The 5,444-nt window shown below is 39.2% G+C and overlaps 1 long non-coding RNA gene across 1 annotated transcript in view; it reads left to right on the forward strand.

Moving 5' to 3' along the window:
- Window positions 1-5,444, forward strand: part of LOC108445671 — an 18,677-nt gene that overhangs the window by 8,834 nt on the left and 4,399 nt on the right. Inside the window, exons 2-4 of the long non-coding RNA XR_001860623.1 lie at window positions 1,732-1,804; window positions 3,825-3,870; window positions 4,379-4,434. This is a non-coding gene — a long non-coding RNA (uncharacterized LOC108445671). The remainder of the gene's footprint in view (window positions 1-1,731; window positions 1,805-3,824; window positions 3,871-4,378; window positions 4,435-5,444) is intronic.

Genomic DNA, 5,444 nt, shown 5'->3' on the forward strand with positions numbered 1-5,444 from the left:
CAGAGATGACAGAGCACTTAATGCTGTTGGGGACCTGTGGAGACTTTCTGATCCCAAATCGTTGCAGAATCAGGACTACCTAGAGCTGCTTGCCCAAGCCACTTGCCCAGCCACTTGCCCATGACTGTGTCCTGACATTTTTTGAAGTTGTTCAAGACTGGTGATTCCACAACTTCTCGGCAACCTATGGCAATGCTCAGTCACCCTCTCACTAACAAATCTTTCCTGTGGTTCATTTGGAACCTCCTGTTTCAATATTTGCCCATTGCCTTTTGTCCTGCCCAATGGACTTCTCTGGAAAGAGTTCAGTTCCATCATCTCTATATCCCTCCTTCATATATTTGTAAACCATGATGCAATCTGCCCTGAGCTTGCTTTATGGTAGACTGAATAGCCCTCTCAGACTTTTCTTTTAGGGAAGGTTCTCCAGTCCCTTAATCATAGTTGAAGCTCTTTGCTGGATTTCATCTTCAGTGTATCTCCATCTCTCTTTTGTACTAGAGAGCCCAGCACTGGACCCAGCACTGTTGAGGTCACCACACCAGTGCTCAGTAGAGGGGAAGGATCACTTCTCTTGGCCCTAGCAACACCTCTCCTAAAGCAGCCCAGTATACCACTGGCCACCTTTGCTACAAAGGAACAGTACCACCTATGGTGGCTCTTTCTAATTGGACACCCAAAGGACAGAAGTCATGAAAAACCTGGATTCATGCAGTGTCAAACTGCTTTAAACTCCACATAACATACTTGCTGTTCAGCTCATCCTACTGTATGAAGATACTGCTTCTATGACTGCCTGGAACGTCCAGGGACTAGAGATGAACCCTGATTTCAGCATGTGTGTGTGCGCTTTTTTCCCAGGTTCTGTTTGATTTGCACTATCTGTAGTAGGAGGAGATTCTTTCTAACAGATAAACCAACAAGGTGGAATTCCTAAAATAAATTTTAATCTTCTTAAATTAAATCAGAGCAGCAATACTTTTGAATTTTTTGACTTCTTGTTTAGTCACAGGGTGCACAAATATGAAGTCTTTTCCTGGCAAAATAAAAGCTTAGGAAATATAAAAATCTGAAGTGGTGCTTGACTAAATTTTACTAAGAGTAAAAATACATGTAAATAATTTAGGAGTCTAAACAAGAATCCCAGAGGGCTTGAGATACCTACTGCTGCATTTTCAAAGGTAGTTCAAGTTGGGGCCTAGAAGTATTACAAAGCTAGTAGCTGTCTTTGGGTATTAATTGTAACTAAAATCCATGACTGCAGTAATCCATCTTCCTGGCTTTCCATATATATGCCTTGGATTTGCTAGGCAACCACTAACAAACTCTACCAGGTGCACAAGGGTGTAACTCCATGCTCCTCTGGTCAAAGTCATTTCATCTTGGTAGCTATGGGGGAAAGGGAGAGTTACACAAGCCATGTTCACCCAGCCTGACAGTTTATGTGTGTTTTTCACAACTACAAGGGTTTGTGAATTGTGGCAGTCGGAATAGGTAGACACCCACTTCTTCTGACTCCACTACAGAGGAAATAATCGGCAGTACAGGAGGCCTTTGTTTAAGTACCCTCTAGTTCCTGAAACAGTTCGGGACAGCTACATTCATTAGTGAGTAGATTTCCATGGGAGTGAGGTGTGTACATTGAAGCTGATGATTATTATCTCTGAAAAGCTCAGTTTGGTGTAATCTGGCCAATTTTTCCCATAAGCTTTTCTTCATCTCCTGGCATAGGTACAGCTGCTCATCTGTCACCATTTTCCTCAGTGATGACCATCTCCCTGAGGAAGAGAACGACCACACAAAGGTAAAAAAGGAAGAAAAGTAAAGCAGAATTATTAAAAGAACATTATATTGACCTGGTGATTTCAACAGGGTGGGTCCACCTGCACAGAGATGTTCGCAGCACTGGAGCCAAAAATGTGACAAAACCAAGTTTTCCTTGCTTTCAAGTCTGCAGATGATTATAGAAACAAAAATGGTACTAGAAAGCTGGAAGCAAGTTTTAAGGGCCATAATCAAAACCAAAAGATGAACTGAGAAGTATTTTAACCTGCCAGAATTTGTGTGCAAAAGTTCGGTGTTTCCTCTGCATGATGTGATAATATTTTTCCCACTTAGCAGAGGATATTGCAAATGCTGGTCTGAGTGCAATCAGAAGATTAAGCAAAAGGCAGCCCTGGACATGAGCATTGTCAGTCAGGTAGTGAAGTAATTGTTTTTAATATTTTATTTTTATAGGTAAGATCATAATTACAGACAGCTCTTCAAACTTCTTACCTCACATTTAACTTATTGATTTGCACTCCTTTTTTTTCACTTTTCCTCTAAAATGTAAACTAACTTTTCTCCTGCTTCCTGTTTTTGTTTAGAATCATTAAATTAAGCAAGAATGTTGTGGCATGCTATTTCAAATTATTCAAAGACTGTCAAAGGCAGAAGGATTTTTTAAAAAATCAGGTTTGCATTGGTTTAAAGGAGAAAGAGTATCTAATTTTGAAAATTCTACAAGGTGTGTATTTATACTCTTAGATAAAAGCTTTGACATATTGACCTGTAGTTTGCAAATTTAGTTCTTAATGTCAGGAATAGAACCTATTTAGTCCAATTTCTGCTGATTTTTTCATTAAGGAAAAACCCAGCTGATAAAGTTTATGATTTTTTTGTTATCTCCCTATGTTGAAGTACCATAGAAACAAATCGGTATATTGAAAATTTTAGTTTTATATACTTTTGAGATAATGGTTAGAATAAAATTTTCAAATCAAGATTTCCATATCGTAAGATTAGAAAAGACCTGGGAGACTAGAACTACAAAGGTTACTTTTGGAAAAAGTCACATTTGTTTTGAACTGTCTGGTGTTAATTACTTATTTAGTAATCCTAAATTTTTTTTTTTCATTGCAAGATATGACAGTAGAACTACTTCACGAAATTTCAATGTAAAGTAATGACAGGCACTAGATCAATGTAACCAGAAAAGGACTGAAACTATCAATTTTTAGCTATTATAGCCTGTCTGATATATTTTTAATGATTTTAGATAACTGTTATAATAATTTAAAAGTATTTAATTTAGTTTTACAACAAAATGTTGCTCTTCTAGGTTCTCTTTAAAGAATGAATAGATTTTTAATATGAGGTTGGTATATTCATTAACCTTAGTTTTTTTTCTTCTAGTACATGAATACAATCTCTAATTGTGATATAAATCTTTTTCCTTTCTATATTTTCAAACTAATGATTTCAATTCCGATTTCATCTTTGGGTGCCCTTCCCTAAAAAAGTAATTGATGTACAAATGAAAACATCTTTTTAGGTTCCATTAATGTCTTGAATTAAATACAGTAAAACAAGTTCTGTGTTGGTTTGGAGCCTGCATAATGAAGCCACTTCTGTGAGGATTTTTCAGGTTGTAATTCAGTACAGTATCTAGCCTGAGTTCTTTTAATAAGATGCATAGGATAAATGTTGGTTTATCAGAGCCATAATTCAAAATTCTATCTAACCTATAGCTGAAGATTTGCTCATATAAGACAATATCTAGTTTTAAAATATGCATTTATTTCAATGAGTGGGTTGAAGTGTGTTTACTGTACAGAATAATTTTAAATTAGTTATTTTCTTTTGTTACATAAAGCTTCTAATGGGCATTTTTGCTCACCCTGGTATTATCTAATCACATAACTATAATAGGTATATATTTCTGAGTATTTGGATGCAGATTGCTATTTTCAAGATTGTGGGGTTTTGGTATTGTTTGTTGGGGTTTTTTATAATCCAGTGACAAACTGAAACATCTTTTAAACTTCTTTGATTTTTTTTAGGCAGACTGTGAAAAGCACCCACACTGTAACTGGATATACTGCATCTGTAAGTCTGAAAATATCTTATTTTCCTATATTGTCCAGTTTTCATATAATTTATTACCAGCTTCCATTTTTTTTCCAGATTTATCCTGAGTCCATGACCTGAGTCTTTTACTTCATAAATTTACAGCATATAAGTATCACCATATTCCAAACAATTTACATCCCTAAAGTGATGTCTAATACTCAGCAATGGGATCTTTTAGCACAGCTGAATTTTCTCATCTACATATGCTTTGCATGTCTTCTTCATACAGCCACCCATAAAACAGGTACTTACATTGCACGTACCTCTTAAAATAAAGTATTCCTAGAATAGATCTTCCTGAAAAACATTTCTAGGAACTATATTGAGCTACCAGAGTTTTCGTCAACTGCAGATTTTCAGAGACAACACAACAGTAAGAATTTCGGGTAAACAGGGATGTAGCATTTGCTGGCTGGTGATCATTTGTCATGTTTCAGATAGAATGAAAATGTTCCTTGGCTTTGTTTATTCCCTCTTGTTGTAGGAGCTGATTGGGAACAGGACACACTGGCGTAGAGAGACACAAAGTGAAGAGAGTTGGTGAGTGTGAATGCAGATTCACTTCTTGAACCTCCAGGCCCTGCATGCAGTGCAGGGGTGCAGACTGCCTATCCTCTCTTCCATGCAAGAGAAGACAGGCGTCCAGGCAGGGTTTGGGCTAAAGGTCCCGAGGCCTGCCTCAGGTCATACAAATAACATGGGAAACCTCCAAGCCTGTGGCTGGGAGAATGTCCAAATATTCAGAAAGTGCTAATTACAATATTAGAAAAATTCTCTGGGCTTGTGAAAATTGTGGGTGCGACCTGATTACCTCTGCAAACTGTAAGGGATCTGAGACACATGGGCAACCACAGTGGAAATTAGACTTGAACCATCAAGTCCATTCCCCTGCAGCTATACTTGCATGTCTGCAAGACATTTGCTGCAGAGAAGTCACCAAGATCACCCACTTCCATACCTGTACTCAGCCTCTTTCAAAATCGTGTGCCATCCTGCAGAGAGTTATGTAATCACCAGAATTTGTTCTTAATTTGTAGCATTCCTCTGTCTACAGTCCCTCAGACCACTGTCCTCCTTCACCGAACACTTTAGGGGCTTCCAGGGAAAGATGTATCTATGTCCAGCCTTTGTAGACCAAAGCCTCCAGTTCGGGTCCTATAACTGGTCAAACAGGGGAGACTTGTAGCTCTTGGAGTAGAATTGGTTGTGATCTTTTCTGCTTGTTTTGAACTTCTGACATGTTTGAGGCTGTGGCTCCATGGTGCATCTGTGTCAACGAAAAAGATTTGTCACAGCATCTGCTTCGCAGCCATTTACCTGTTCGAACTATTCCATGGACACATGAATATGAGCTGTTGCAGTGAACCATGACCAAGCCCAGGGCCAGCCCCAAAAGCCTTGAGCATTCGTAAGGCCGGGAAGAGCACACAAACCCGCGGCTCCGCTTTCAGCCGCGCCCCGCCCTTCGCCACGCCCGGCCGCTCGCGCCCAGCGCCGCAGGGCCCGCTCCGGCTTTCTCGGCAGCTGATTGGTCCTCGCGGCCGGTCCCC

The sequence above is a fragment of the Corvus brachyrhynchos genome, unplaced genomic scaffold (genome assembly GCF_000691975.1).
Source record: "Corvus brachyrhynchos isolate BGI_N302 unplaced genomic scaffold, ASM69197v1 scaffold42, whole genome shotgun sequence".
NCBI lineage: Eukaryota > Metazoa > Chordata > Aves > Passeriformes > Corvidae > Corvus > Corvus brachyrhynchos.